General features: G+C 43.9%; 3 non-coding genes across 3 annotated transcripts; all 3 read right to left on the reverse strand.

The window, feature by feature from the left end:
• Window positions 1-5,480: 5,480 nt before the first annotated feature.
• Window positions 5,481-5,552, reverse strand: TRNAP-UGG (transfer RNA proline (anticodon UGG)). Its single transcript has one exon. It is a non-coding gene; the product is annotated as a tRNA-Pro (tRNA).
• Window positions 5,553-12,017: 6,465 nt separating this feature from the next.
• TRNAP-UGG (transfer RNA proline (anticodon UGG)) lies at window positions 12,018-12,089 on the reverse strand. The gene has a single exon. It is a non-coding gene; the product is annotated as a tRNA-Pro (tRNA).
• A 3,642-nt stretch (window positions 12,090-15,731) lies between these two features.
• Window positions 15,732-15,803, reverse strand: TRNAP-UGG (transfer RNA proline (anticodon UGG)). Its single transcript has one exon. It is a non-coding gene; the product is annotated as a tRNA-Pro (tRNA).
• Between the last annotated feature and the right edge of the window lie 568 nt (window positions 15,804-16,371).

Below are 16,371 nucleotides of genomic sequence, written 5' to 3' on the forward strand. Positions count from 1 at the left end.
CCGCTTTACTGCTAACATATATAAGAATGGAAGCCTAGGTTCTTTTTCAAGTATATTTTATTCACTTATATAGTCGTTCTAGAGTCCACTCATATGCCAGGGTCAAAATTTCGCTCAGAATACATGTAGGGTATAGGAGGGGCTGCAAGAAGTCATCACTCTGATCACGTGCTCGAAAAAAGGTGTGCTAATGAGCACACGTTCACATTCAATTACTTTTGCTCACGTAATGGCGTTATCTCTAATGAGACAGGCAATCGTTGAGTCAAGACTTGCAGTAGGCACCTGCAGTGCTTCTGGAACAGCCCTATAGGCGTACGCTTCCAGCGCACACGTAAAATGGGTAACAAGAACGTGTTTGTTAGTTAAGTTTACCTGCTCTTACGATCTCATTTATTTTGCCTGTTCTACTGTAGCACACACAGTTATCATTACCTTAGGACCACTTTCTTTTTTTGGAACTTAGGCCTAATTGCCTTGGCCTGTGTCTCGTTAGAGCTTGAAGTGCTTTCTAAACGAGTTCTTGCAATTAACCTCGCATGCACAACTTTCTTGATACTTCAGTAAAATGAGTTCTTGGGCGAGTTGGTCGCTTATTGCAGGCATAACAGCAGCGCCAAAAAACACACTAAAGAAAGGAACACTCACAGACACGGACAGTCCGTGTGTGACAGTGTTGCTTTCTCTAGTGTGTGTTTTTGGCGCTGCTGTTATGCCTGCAATAAGTGACCAGCTCGCCCAAGAACTGGTTTTACTGAAGTATATTTCTTCTACAGTGGGCCCTTCTGTGTTAACCAGCAATTTCCTTCCGTTGCAGCGATTTTCCACGTCTGTCAGTGTTCCTTTCTTTTGTGTGTGTGTTTTTGACGCTGCTGTAACGCCTGCAATTTCTTGATACATTCTCAAATGATGAATTCTAAGCGCTTATATTCTGATGAAGCCACTTGCGCACGCGAAGTGCAAGGGCAATGCTTCTGATACTCAGTATACAAGTCCAATTCATGGCTTTACACTAGCGCTTAAAGAGATAATTTTATGTGCGTATCCCGCAAGGCATCACTTATAATGGTCGCTGCCGCATCGATTTTTGATTAATTACGTCGCATTTTCAGACAGGTTGGAACACTGGATGCTGGTGTTTAATGTAGAATATGTAAAAGGCAGGATTGTTATTAAGCATCCTGACTGTTAATAGAACAATGTATTCACCTGCTGATAGAACTAATTTACGACACTGTACCCTCGAAAAAAAAAAGCTATGCCTTTCAAATCTGCCAATATGACTGCCTTAAACTATAATCTTGAGCAAGCAAAGCCACATTACCGGAATGCTATGGCTATGTATATTTGGAATCAAGAGTGCTTGTTTGTCGTTTGCTTGGTTCTCGGCATAATACAAGCATTATGCTCATTATCCAAATGCAAGTTTAATACCTTTAATGCGATTAGCTGTGCCGATTCAATTCGATATTATAGTGAAACAGTGTGTAGCGTTTGGCCGTCTTTTATGAATAACTGTTCTGCACTAGAGAATACATATATTCTAATACGTTCTTTCTTCAGGCTCTTGTCGCTCAAATGAGGTTGATGGCGGGGGATTCATTCATCCTGTTTTTTGGCCTGACGTTTGTGAACACGGGGGGTCACTTTCCCGCCGACAAGACCGCTGAAGTCATCAAGGGCATCACCTTGTGAGTGACCCAAACCACATTATTCTGCAAACGTATCTTGCGCCAGCTTTGCGATTGTTCATTCTACAAGCGCTGCCCTTTAGTTGTCTGATTGCAAAGATGACGACTTCATTGTACATATACACTTCGTTGTATATTTATTAAAGGACGTTTCCAGGTTCTTCCTCAAACTACGTAATTTAGCGCACGGGAGCAAAATTACTACAGCTATTGTTTTTGCTTGTGTTCTTCATGCATGTGGAAAAACATTGCGCATAAACTTGGCTGGCAGAGAGCAGGTAACCTTGATATATCCTTTTAGTACTACATGCGTCCGCGCTGCTTATGATTCTCTCGTCATGATAGCAAAGTTACGAGGCTGTCAGAACGACTACGTTTGATTTAGTATAGACAGACTGTGCCGCACAGTCGATCGCCTATCTGGTAAATTACAACAAGGCCAGACAAACGCAAAAGAAAGAATGGTCATGGGTTCTTCACTTATTGGGATGCTAGAGACTGTACACCAGCAAAGCTTGCGAGTGCCATGCGCACAAGATAGGCATATACGGTTAGAGTGCAATGTTATAACTAGTGTGCCGTACTCTTCAGTTTGCTCATACACACTCTCTAACGTGTAGCCTTAAGCGGAAAACGCTTATCATCGAATGAGCGTGCGTTCACGGTAGCCTTGAGGAACTTGTCATTTCAGAGAAATGTTTCATGCAAGCTTGTGCCGCTATCCAAGGGTACATTAAGTTCAAGCCACTTGCGCTAGATCCAGTGTACACGTCTGATTGCGTCTCATTGCATCTATGATACAGCGTTATGAGCCTTTTGCAGTTGATTCTGGTGAGCATATGGATAGTTTTACCCGCAGAATGGACCATTTTTCGGAATTCCGCAGGAATGTGAATCTCGTCATCGTGAGAAGCGATAACGTAGGAACTGGAGCCTGCGACCCACAACCATTGAGCGTGTGGCAGCCCGTGCGAGGCGATCCCAGTGCAATGGCCTCGACGATTGTAAGATTTTTTTTCTGTCGTAATATCACGTTTTCTAAAACGAACTGCACTCCTTCTCAGCGAATGTAGCGGTTAGACTTGTGTCATATTACAATTAATCTTCATTCTTGGTAACACGGTAATATAATTTATTGCGGAAACTGAAACTAGTGCCAGTATCTCCATGATCTTCATTATGAGGCACTCCTCCGATCGTTTATACTAACTGCTGATATATGTGGAATTGCTTTGGATTGTATTTATAACCTTCAGATTCATTGCGATCTTCCTCGATTCCAGTATATTGACTCCGAACTAAGATTGCTAATTGCTTTAACTTCCTATCGATGATCAGGATCACTACTTATATTTAATATTGTGTGGATCTGCAGCGTACCTGTTTGTTCAGACAGAAAGTGATTACGCGCAGTAATGATTAACAGTTTCAGGCGTCGATCAATAAACTAATTTCGCTCATTCAAATTTTCCCATCGCATGAATTTACATCAGTAGCACTCATCGAAAACGAGATATGCTACCCGTAAGTCAATGCCATAATTTAGTTGTATCGGTTAGCGAAAGTACACGACATTGTAATTAGTATTGGTAATCAGGTCTTGACCACATAGTTCAATTAAAGTTTGCCCCCTTCTCTTCCCCCCTCCCAGCCACCCTAAACTACGTGTCTAAAGGAGTAATTCACAAGGTGCACTTCTTTATTTCATTCTCAACAACCTAATGACCACGTTCATTGCACAAAATCATTGTTTTGGACTTTTCTTGAGGAGGTCGTGCTGTTTCTCTACCCTGCTTTCAAGAAGCCACCCGTCTCGTCTCCCCAATTCATCTAGCGACAATCCTCACTCGCCGGTGGTCTGGCACGGTAGAGTTGCATCCTATACTTCCTGAAATCATCCCCCTCATACACAGTGTAGCTCCAAATGTCTCTGGCAAAATATGAACGTTCTGTATCGAGCTGGCAGTGGTGTACATTAGCTTGCCGAATCACCCGCGCTTCACTTGAACTTCGTATCATCATGGGTCTTCACATGTGGTTTGAACTAATACATATCCGCTTAAGCAATGGCGTGACTACACCTTACGTCCCTCTGTCTCTACTTGAGGCTTTCATTGTTAGTTATCTATACCACGATATTTCTCTCCTTCTTCCACCAACCCTGAAAAGTAGACTAGACAAGATTTCCTTTCTTTCTTTTTTTTTCTTTTTAGACACACAGCAAACTCATCTTGAAGAATCTGGCCAGTTTGAGAAGAACCATCGTGGCCATGTCGTCGAACATGGCCCTGAAAGTATACAACCTCGTTGCTAACCGCCCCATCGACGACTCCCGGAACATGAGTGAAGGAAAATCAAACGAAGACGACGTGAGCGGACACATCGAGTGCTCCGTTGAGACGCTGTGCATCGCAGAGGTTCGTAAGATGGTTTACGCACATTAATACGTGAACGGTGGATGTTGCGCTATAGGACTGCAGCGAAGTGCAATTGCATGCCTAGTGTGACTTCAAGAACTATGCCGAATACGTTTTTGTTTGCTTACGCGTGCTCGTGTGCATGTTTAGACACGAGCATATCACACTCGCGCACATACACGTTTTTTGGCTTGTTGTTGGGAAATGGACATTTCGTTTTGTAGTTACCTTTCCATAAAGCTTTTTATTCTCGCTCGCTTAGGTGGTATTGTAGTTACAGCGCACGCTCGTTAGAGGGCGCGCCTGTAGACCACTCAAGTAGCAGATGCATCCTTTGCAGTCTGCAGCGTTCCTGCTGGCGGCGTCCTGTCAGTGCGTGGCCGGCGATTTTTGTTCCAAGCTACGGATCCTTTAGACGTAGACCGACGATTTATACTGTGACGCAACGATGGCGTCACTCATGATGACCTATTCACCCTATCTCTTTGGCTTACCAGTTATATAGAAATCCATTGCTAGGCAAAAGCAGGAAAAATTCGGATGATCGCATGCCAAGCGCGCTACTGCAGTTGAAGGTGCTCTAACACAAAGAGAAGTCTCGCTTAACAGGTGACGTTCGTTCTTTTACTCTCTGCGTGGAAAGCTCCTGCGCCTTTCCCCCGGGTGAGGCGCCTTTCATGTAAGTCTGGCGAGACCACACAACTGCATTTTATTTTTTATCTAAAATAACAAGAAAACGTTTTTACTCTATAGGAGGCAGCTCTTTATATGAACGTATTTAGAGACTCTGTTGATTTTCACATTCACTTCTTACATTGTTTTTACAGTGTTTCACATCAGGTATATATTTCAAGCATCGTGATAGGTGCTTTCGATCCAACTCTGCTAGACAATAGCTGGTGTAATCTTACTGATGTGTGTTCCTGAGGTCAATCCTTGCATGGAGCCCAGATTCTACAAACTTCGCAAACTTAAAATTGAAGAACCGCATTTCCTAAATTGTTCTTCAGCTGTACGCTTTTCATAATTATAAAAATGCTACAAATGTGGTAAAAGTAAATTTTTTCATAGACGGAAAAAAAATTAGCGCCTGAAATAGGTATTCAAAGCGTCTTTTTATTTACGTTTATGCGCGCATGTGGGTTTTCGCCAGCATGCGCAAGTTCCACGTATCTTTTACATTATCTTATAGGTCGGACATTACACAATAAATGTGACCGATTTCCTGTTAAGGAAAAGCGTGACGTCTCATCGCCGTCCAGCTTCAATCACATCTGTCAAACGTTGATGTGACTTCCCATATAACAGCAAAAAATGTTGCGATAGAATGACCGCACATGAAAAAAGAATGAATGCGTGCTTGCACTCACACGGGCCCGTCCGGGATTTGAACCCGGGACCTCTTGCACCCAAAGTGAGAATCATACCCCTAGACCAACGGGCCCTGCGGCGGTGTCCGGTATATACGGCGGACATCACGTGAAAATGAACTAGTTTCACAGAAACCAGTTTTCAAGGCTCACTCAGGTGATACTGCAGCAGTAACTCTCTTGGCGGAGTGCCTAGCTGACGTACGTACATTCTTTCTATAATGCAAGTCTCGGGACAGGATTACTGGCTTTGTGATTCCGCGAACGCTGACTTCGGGGCAAATGCGGCAACCGCTCACCGAAGATGTAGTCAGTAAACGAAGTTGCACGAGCATGACGCTATGGTTACTTCATGGCGCGCACGTGCTTTGGTACCTGCTAATGGTACCTGCTAATAAATTATTATTTGTACAGGAGGCTTCAGAGAGCGGTAAACCTCCGCTACAGCCATCTTGTCTACGAAGTGAACGCATCTGTCCTTGGTATAGACCAAGGCTACTTCTGGAATAATCCCAAAGTATCCAAAATATCGCGCCCTGCCTGGGAAACTGCGTTTCCGAAAAAAATATGTCTCAGGAGACTTTGACCTCACTCACATGGTCACCAACAAAAGTTGGCACATTTGCTTAATTGGCTAGTTTGCATGTATATTCTATCACATTTATGTTATATGTCTTCAATCTGTGTTCTCCGGATTCTTTGTGCATGCTTAATCTTTGCAAGACTGGAAATGTTTGTACACCAGCAAGCGCGCAGATGCGCCATTATTCTTTCATTGTCAATGTCGCTATAGGACGCCACACACTGTGAGCCACACTGAGATAATGTTTGCTTCATATCTGAACGCTACTTTCTACATGGAATTGACGTCCGGAAGGAAATCATGTTGAAGAAAGTGACATCGTTGCACTATTCGAGGATTATCAACGCGGACGACATTTATTTATTCATGGTTGACCTTTCGTAGTTACAAAAAAAAATCACTTGTTAATAAATTGATAATTTGCTGATGATTTTCTCAGCCATACAGCACTGCCTCTCATCTCTCTTCCTGAGTTAGCAATAAAATGGACCACTTTTAGCAGGTGCGAGTTTGGATCTCTAGGCCTAATTAATTATTGTTGATGACCCTTAATGAATCATGATCGTTTGCAAAAAAGATGGATGACGCTTAAGCTTAGTATTTAAGGGTGGAACGCGATAGCATTCGAAGATCCCCGACTGCTTCTCACGCTTCCCAGCAACCGCAGCTTATGTAGCCATAATGTTCTCCTGGAAACGCTGGCGGCGAACGCTATGAACGAAGGCAAACTTATATGGCTATCTTTTTTTATGTGTTGCAAGGAATACGCAATGCCTCATGACCTCGAGCGTACCGGAATCTTGGAAGAACGCTAACATAATCCTAATCCATAAGAAAGGGGACGCCAAAGACTTCAAAAATTATAGACCGATCAGCTTACTGTCCGTTGCCTACAAACTATTTACTAAGGTAATCGCAAATAGAATCAGGAACACCTTAGACTTCTGTCAAGCAAAGGACCAGGCAGGATTCTGTAAAGGCTACTCAACAATAGACCATATTCACACTATCAATCAAGTGATAGAGAAATGTGCAGAATATAACCAACCCTTATATATAGCTTTCATTGATTACGAGAAAGCGTTTGATTCAGTCGAAACCTCAGCAGTCATGGAGGCATTACGGAATCAGGGTGTAGATGAGCCATATGTAAATATACTGGAAGATATCTATAGCGGCTCCACAGCCACCGTAGTCCTCCATAAAGCAAGCAACAATATCCCAATAAAGAAAGGCGTCAGGCAGGGAGATACGATCTCTCCAATGCTATTCACAGCGTGTTTACAGGAGGTATTCAGAGACCTGCATTGGGAAGAATTGGGCATAAAAGTTAATGGAGAATACCTTAGTAACTTGCGATTCGCTGATGATATTTCCTTGCTCAGTAACTCAGACCACCAATTGCAATGCATGCTCACTGACCTGGAGAGGCAAAGCAGAAGAGTGGGTCTAAATATTAATCTGCAGAAAACTAAAGTAATGCTTAACAGTCTCGGAAGAGAACAGCAATTTACAATAGGCAGCGAGGCACTGGAAGTCGTAAGGGAATACATCTACTTAGGGCAGGTAGGGACGGCGGATCCGGATCATGAGACGGAAATAATCAGAAGAATAAGAATGGGCTGGGGTGCCTTTGGCAGGCTTTCTCAGATCATGAACAGCAGGTTGCCATTATTCCTCAAGAGAAAAGTATATAATAGCTGTGTCTTACCAGTACTCACCTACGGGGCAGAAACCTGGAGGCTTACGAAAAGGGTTCTACTCAAATTGAGGACGACGCAACGAGCTATGGAAAGAAGAATGATAGGTGTAACGTTAAGGGATAAGAAAAGAGCAGATCGGGTGAGGGAACAAACGCGAGTTAATGACATCTTAGTTGAAATCAAGAAAAAGAAATGGGCATGGGCAGGACATGTAATGAGGAGGGAAGATAACCGATGGTCATTAAGGGTTACGGACTGGATCCCAAGGGAAGGGAAGCGTAGCAGGGGGCGGCAGAAAGTTAGGTGGGCGGATGAGATTAAGAAGTTTGCAGGCATGGCATGCCCACAATTAGTACATGACCGGGGTTGTTGGAGAAGTATGGGAGAGGCCTTTGCCCTGCAGTGGGCGTAACCAGGCTGATGATGAAGGAATCGAGCGCAAGCAGTCCTCGCCGCTCCAACTAAGACAGACCTTAAACGGCAGCTGGAAAACGCTCACACGTTAAAATGGGTTTCTACATGAGTTTCCGCGTAATATAGTTATGTTTTTTCAGATATTGAAATTACAATCCGACGCTATCATGTCTGTAGGTTGTGTGTAAGTCGTACTTTATGAATTTTCTGACGCATTTTACTTTGAAAAATTCATTCAGTTAAGTAACACCTCTGCGCCACCCGTATGGCCTGCGTGGATGAGGATCCGTTGTTCGAAATTAGATTTCCCAGCCCGAGGCGCCGTCGCCGACACCGGATTTTCTGCGACACGGGGCCCTTAACGCTATCGCGTTGAACGCCCTCATGGCTATGACATCAGAAAGTTCTTCTATGCTACCAGCTGTGCCTTGCTGTTTGGCGGTATCAAAATGCAGGAGACACGTGGCCCGACAGTGTGTCTGATACGATGTGCGACGCTTCTGAAAGGTTGCTGATCCGTATGGCGGAACCTGTAGACACCAGTTGTAAGCTGCTGAATAGGGCATTACTGTTGGAAGGACAGGTCGCACGGCGGGTCACACGCGGAATTGCACCAATGTATTTTTACAATTTACCCCGCACCCTGTACGCCATGTAGATAAGGATACATAGTTATATCTTAAATGGTGTACCATAATATTATTATTTAGCCTATATCTAGGATAAGATACCCGTGTATCTCGTACTATGTATATAATACGGATAATATACCATATATCTCACATTGTATACCGTGACATGCCTTGTAAATAATTCATGTAGATAAGATACCAAGTATCTTCTACCATGCATCTATTATCACGTGCCGTCTATGCTTACGTTGTGTGCTGCACGCCGTGTATATGTATGCTACCTTGTGTATACGGGCACTCAGGAACACTCACTTTACCTCTGGCCGCTTTGTGCCAGCATGACGCCGAGCTATCGTGTTCTAACTAAAATTTTGATTGATTTAGACTATTGACTTAGATTCTCATTCGGTCTTGCTTTCATTGCTCAATGTTGGTTTCCTTATCAAAAAGCTGTGCAACCTCACTGGATGGGAGGAAAGTGGCGCTGGTAAGGAGGAGCCAAATGGTGCCCGTTACGACACCCACACCAGCGCGCAGAACATGACCATTATACGTACGTACGAGACTCAATCGACGATCATACACACGGTAAGCCCTTTCCCTTACCCTGCGACGCGAATTAATACTATTCACTACTTTAATTGTCGTTGCACATCGTTTCCCTGCCATTGTTTTCCCCAGCTAGGCTGCCTCATAAATCGCTATGAAGAGGTGTGAAAATATTGTTAAACTTGAGGCACATTTAACTGTAGCGTTTGGCTTGAACTAAACCTTCTCACATCCTTGACGAAGCCTTTGTATCGTTTTTTGTTTGGCTTGTCCTTAGGTTAGAAGTCACCTTTTACTCGGTATTAGTATTTAGTGCAGGGCACGATTAAAACAAATAAAGAGTAGAAAAAAAAGTCATGCGTAATGATCTGCTAAATGCTAATAAAATGAGCCTAATGAAACCAGCTAAACGGCATCGTACCTCAGAGTAATAAGGTTTAGGTCAACTTTTTATTCTGTGAGACATAGTTTCCGTATTCAGTTTTGCCGCACACTGTAGAAGGCGGCTCCGCACAACAGAACGAGAAAGAACAATGAAGAATTGAAACATTGTACATGACCCATAAAGTTTTGTTCTTGCAACGCTGGGTTTTTCGGCTCCGTGGCGTAGTAAGAAGTATAAGGCGTACTTAACGATCGACAGGCTTTTATCAAGCGACCTCTTTTGTATTCTCTGTATGGCAAGGTAAAATGGTGTGATCGACCGGTTCATTAAATCCTAACATATTTCTTAAAAACAAAGAAATCAAGTGCAAGATAATGATGGGGGAATACCCTAATCACGTTATCAGTAAAAACAAAGTTAAGAACGATGGCGATCTCAGGTAATGACCCTCGTGATTTCAGCAATGCTTCATGCACCCAACAGCCTTCGGGCTTCACGAAGAAGAAATGATCTCGAGGATAAGCGTGCTTAAAGACGCCGCAAATGAAAAAAAAAATAGTAGGTGACCTTAATCTTTGACTTAGGTGTCTCTTAGTGGCACTCGCGCCTCGGCGTTGGTGTTCTTTAGGTTAACTTTAGGCCAACGCAACGCACAAACCGAATGTGGAGGCAGCTGTTTTCTATTAATTAGCTGGTTAAATATCATGTCACCTTCTTGTGTGTGAGTCTTTAGTGACGTCATTACTTCCACTTTCTACTTCCGGGTTTCCAGGAATTTTGCCGAAGTCGTGCTCACGTGGTGGATCTCTAAAATGTACGATTCAGTGCATTGGTGTGCCGTAATAAGTTATTTTTAGTTAACTACAATTAGTTCAGACGCTTCAGTAACTCAACTTTTGGCTAACCTTATGCTCTGATATCATGTCTCTAATAAAACATGAATTTTCTACTGCACTATCGTTTTCTATTTTTTTTCTGATTTATTTTGAATTTCCTCCCCGGTCGTGTCAGGAGGTGAAGCGCAATTGCTGCGCAAAAACCAAGAGTGTCACTCGATGTTCGTGCTACTTAAAAAAGCAAAAAAAAAAAAAAAAAAAACAAGATTGTTGCGAGCGACGAAATTAACGGGTGTCCAAGTTATTTATTGTGCTTCAATGCATAAGACAGCGTCCTGCTAAAAAATTAAGTGGAACAGCGATGTAGTTTTACCGCAGGTTTGATGACCCCTATCTCGAAACCAGTGCCATCCTCAGAATTCGTTGAAAGGGGATATGCCTTCCAAACCCACTAGCTACAGTCCGCAAAGTGCAATATATGTCGTGAAGTAATTATTTTAAAATTATTGAGTGAATTTCTTTTAATCAGTCAATTATGCGTCTTCGAATTCTATTGCACCTTATGCCTGGTTCTTTGAGCAATCCAGCTCAATGGCTATAATTACGCTAAGTGTCACAGGAAATATTTAAAAAAATTCTGTGCAGTCTAGAAAAACGCACCTCGCGGACCAAACCGGACGGTTTACAGACACGGGCTGCAAGTTCGCCGTATATTCAAAGTGGTTAGAAAGCCGCAAAACGAACACTGCTTATGCGTTAGGCTTCAGAATTGGCCCTAAACAAGATTAAGCTGCGTACCTCGTCCCAAAATTGGCACTCTGAGTAACCTCACCCTAACAATGGTGCCACGACTTGTGCATACCGCCTGCTTCCTTCTCCGTTCCTTTCAACCCCCGCGCAGCGCTTCTCCTTTCAGCGCTGATAGTCACACCATTGTGCCCTAGTCGGGGGGCCGCTAATGAGGCACAGAGATCGTTAAGAAGCATGAAAGCCCCGAAAGTAGTAGTGCCGAGTCCCCTTTGTCGAGCTGATGAGCAACACGGAGAGGGAGGAGACCCAGTACTCGACAGCGTCCGCATACAAGCCGCATGAGCGTCAAAGCTGGCGACAGCTAATAGATTGGCTTGAGGGTCGGAAATTTTGTGAGGCCATTTATGTTGCATACCGCATCGCGCCGAACCAGGCAAAATAAAACTGCAAAGAATGTGCGTGCGTACAGCTTCCCATCGTTTTGAGTGTTCTCTCTCGCAACCTTTCTAATCTGAGCGCTACACCATTTACGCGGCCCACACTGAATGCGCTTTTCCGGAGAGCCTATACCTACTGCGAGATAGGTGCTAGAGAACGTACTTTAATGCAGCTCTCCAATAAACATAATATAAGACAGAAAGGAAAAAAAAATACGAGAGAATTGCTTACCAATCTAAGAAAAATTTCGGGCCCGTCCGGGATTTGAACCCGGGACCTCTCGCACCCAAAGCGAGAATCATACCCCTAGACCAACGGGCCGACACGCACAGAGGTGTCTCTTATAAGCATAGGAAACATCTGCCTGGCACTCTTTTCTCTTTCTTTTTTCTTTTTTGAGCTCCATTGTTATTTTGACGCGCTAAGATCGCTGCGAAAGGCGGCCTTTTGGTATTCATAGCGCGCTCAGGTTTCATCGCTGGGTTTTTTAAGAGCTTCAATAAGACTGTACAAGTGTGGCGAAAAACGACTTTAAGGATAAACTCCACGTCGTCGCTGCTTCTCTAATGCTTGGAAAAGTTGAAACACGCCTGGCGACGCTGCTATTTAGGTTCTGCTCTTACGATTGCAATGAAGTTTATCCCAGCTGGAGAATATATTTCCGATACTTTTCACGTACTTAATCCCACCGCCGCCGTTGTGTAGCTGTAGGCAACCTTTTACTCGGTACAGTGTACATATGAGGACAATTGCTCAGGTTTAAGGTTTTGGGGCCGCCTGGGGTAATCAGTGAAGTAACTGCTGGTGTAACAAGTGACTATGAAGCCTCGGGGCACTGATAAGCTCACACAAATTCTTTAATTTCCACATACCCTCAAACAAATAAAAATATTTTTTCTGATTAATACGGCATTTCGCTACGAATTCTCTTGCGAACAATATCAGGTATAAAGTGTCTCATGCATTTGTAACTGAAGGTTAAAGTAGAAATGAGCGTGCAAGCACAGATGTGCACGCCTCTTTTTCTTCATCATGCAAAATTGTTGCTTTAAAATGATTATTTTCGGTTGTAAGACCTAGAAAGTAAGGCGGTTTATGACGAGTAAAACACATTGTTTAAGATTTGTTGTTTGGTAGCAATACACAACAATGCATGCAGATGTAATTAATAAAGTATGCTATACTTTCCTGTAGGCTAAATAAGCTTGCTTTTTCTCAGAACACATGCGATGAACTTTCCCCGCTACAAAAGGATTTACAGGCAAGCGGTGGTTGATATTTTGAAGAGGGGGAACGCCAAATTGTCATTATTATTATTAGTCATCCCGCTTTCTACCTTGCAGCCCTAGATAACGATGCTCTTTTCATTGCAATCGCTCTTACAACGAAAAATGTTACTGGCGATCCGAAAGGCATTTGTAATGTTAAAGGTTACTTAGAAGAAGAGAACAAATAGACATAATGTGTGTCCTGTTTTATTCAAATGTGCGACAGAAATACACAGAAAGAGGCAATAAATATAGAGAACGTATAATACGTAAGATCAACGATTTCATAACCATTACGTAAGCTGCAATATCACATCTAGACGTGGTCTCCATCTCCGCACAAGCTAGAAATTGCCAACAGAAATCTGACTTTTTTTTTTTGCATTTCGCCTCATTTCGATGAGGCGAAACGCACAGGTGTGTGTGCACCGTGCATTGGGTGCACGTTGACGAACCCCGGGTGGTCGAAAGTAATCCGTTGTCCCCCACTACGGCGTGCCTCATAATCATACCGTGGTTCTTGCACGTAACACCCACGAATTTAAGTTTTAAGCTCACCAAGCCAACGATGCGCCAGTGTGCGAAAATTTAGTCCTTTCGCCTGCATTCCTCCTGAGACACTGTGTTTTCACTTGGAGCGCAAGTTAAAACATGAGTACAGTGTGCTTCCGAGTAACCAACAATAATAAAGCCTTCCACAGGTGCTTTGCTTGGTCGTACCATGTATACTAGGAGAGAAACAATGTCGCCCTAACGAAAGAGTAATTGCTGCAGAGGTGCCCATTTTCATCGCAGTAAGTGAAGTTTCCCAGTTGATGTTTTTTTTTTCTTTTTTTAACGCCTGATTTCGGCATTTTGTTTAAAGTACTTCGAAGACTTTGCGCGCCTTCCAGGAAATGGGGAGGTTCTGCCCTGCCTGCTTTATTAGGTAGATAATTGTAACGTCTGAAGGTATAAAAGACAATTTTCGTAACTTCCACAATCATTATGTGGCGTGAAGGGAACATTGTGTTGCAAAACTAAAAAAAAAAAACAGATTTCATTTCATTCTATTTTATTACTTCAAAGACCCCTTGCGGGGTATTACATAAGGGGTGGGTGGTACAAAAATACAGGAGATAGAATAAATGTGCCAGGTTGATTTGTGTTGTGCCTTAACGGATTAAATTGGGTAGCAGGACAAATAGAGCGCTTCTGAGACGACCCTTATATATAGCGTAGCGCTTATTTTGCCGAATCATTAACCCGTGCCTCATTAGGAGTGTAACGTCGAAAGGTGCTTCAATCGATAGCGGTGCCTCAAAGACGAGTGTCAATCCATTACCCATATTTTTGGCACACTCTGTCTTGTATCAGCGTCCTGGTAAGCTATAGGATTGGATGATGAGCACGAGGTCGCAGGATCGAATCCGGGTCACGGCGACCACATTCCCATGGCGGCGAAATGCGAAAACACCCGTGGTACTTAGATTAAGGTGCACCCAGGTCGTCTAAATTTCCGGAGCGCCCCATTACGGCGTGCCTCATAATCAGAAAGTGGTTTTGGCACGTAATTTAATAATTAATAATTTAAGTTAATAGGAATGGATGTTCTGAGTAGGCTCTTCAAAAGAAAGTGTGCAGGACAGACGCCCGTATTCCGGCTCAATGACACTACATGATGCACCAACTCGCCCAACAGTCTACACTTCCAAAAAAAGTGGAGTTATACGTGCCAAAACCACAATCTGATTAGGAGGCGCGCCCTAGTACGTGGGAAACTCCGGAAATTTGGATCATCTAGGGTTCTTTAACGTGCATCTGTGTACACGGGTGTTTTCGCATTACGCCCCGATCGAAATGCGGCGGCCGTGGCCGGGATTCGATACCGCGACCTCGTGCTTAGCAGACCAACACCACAGCCACTGGGCAACCATGGCGGGTCTGGCTGGGCTCTTGACACATGTTTGACGCTCATAAATCCAGTTCACTATAATGGACTCCACTTTCTCCATGCCTCCGAGTCGCACATGCAGCTTGTCTGAGGACGAGTGGTGGCACCACAGTACGCCAAAATCCTAGCCTCCAAGAATATGTGCACCGAAGTCTTCGAGGCTATGTTGGACCTGATACAGACGCTGTCTTTCGTCGCATTGTTGGAGAGCGCTTAGTAAAGTATGTCTTGTTTATCGCTTCCCAACCTATCTTGCAAGCCCTGTCGAACATGCAAAGATTGAATACGTGTGAATATGAACGCGCCGACATATCCTCACCCGCCGACGTGGCTTAGCGGCTCAGGTGTTGCGCTAAGTACGAGGTCGCGGGATCAAATCCTGGCCGCGGCGGCCGCATTTCGACGGAGGCGAAATGCAAAAGTGTCGGTGTCCCGTGCTTTGGAAGACCGTTAGAGATCCCCTGGTGACAAAGCTCATCCGGAATCCCCCACTATGGCGTGCTTTGTAACCAAATCGTGCTTTTGGCACGTAAAAGACGAAAATTAAATTCTTACTCCCGCGAATGTCTGCCTGGCGCGCTCATTTGCATTTTTCCCCCAAAACTTTGTAACCAACTCATACTACGAGTGCTTCGTTACGAATAAGTATATATACTCAAGTACAGCTGCTAAAGTTTGATGCCTTGTAGCGCGCACAAAACTGTAGAATATAGAAAAACTTCACTAAAAAGCGAAGACAGGAAATACAAATAAAGCAGCGCTGGGCCCGTCCGGGATTTGGACCCGGGACCTCTCGCACCCAAAGCGAGAATCATACCCCTAGACCAACGGGCCGTTGAATTCCGTAGCGCATGTCTTTGCAGTAGAAGGAACACCTGCATTAGGAGAATGGCTTTAACATTTCTGGCGTGCTTATTGTTATTCAACAGCTGTGTCTGTGTGTCGCGCGGCGCTCAGACGGTTGGCATTCAGAATGCGTCTCGGCCTGAGCGCTCGTATCACGGAGTACGTGCGCCTTACAAAGAGCTTCAGGGTAACGTCGAAGCAGGCATTACAGCGTGTCTGCAGGAATAACTGTTTGCAGAATTTACAAGTTCATGCAGGGTTAGGCTGCAGCTCTACTGAATGCGATAAATTCTTGTAGCACTTTGAGAAGAAAAATTGAGGGAGCGGGAATTGGGGATTCCTTCGAGGGAAAATATTACGCTGCCCGCATTGCTTCGCTGTGCTCAAACACAAAATAGGGAAATCTCTTTTAACGTAGAACCTGCATGATGAAATTTTCTTTTCCATCCCCCAAGGAAACGACTTTCATTTAATTTATCACAAATACTAGAACATTTATATACTTTAATGTTCAACAGCTCAGGGAAATGGGCATTACTGACGGTAACCCTCCGCG

This window comes from Dermacentor variabilis, chromosome 2, assembly GCF_050947875.1.
Source record: "Dermacentor variabilis isolate Ectoservices chromosome 2, ASM5094787v1, whole genome shotgun sequence".
NCBI classification, from domain to species: domain Eukaryota; kingdom Metazoa; phylum Arthropoda; class Arachnida; order Ixodida; family Ixodidae; genus Dermacentor; species Dermacentor variabilis.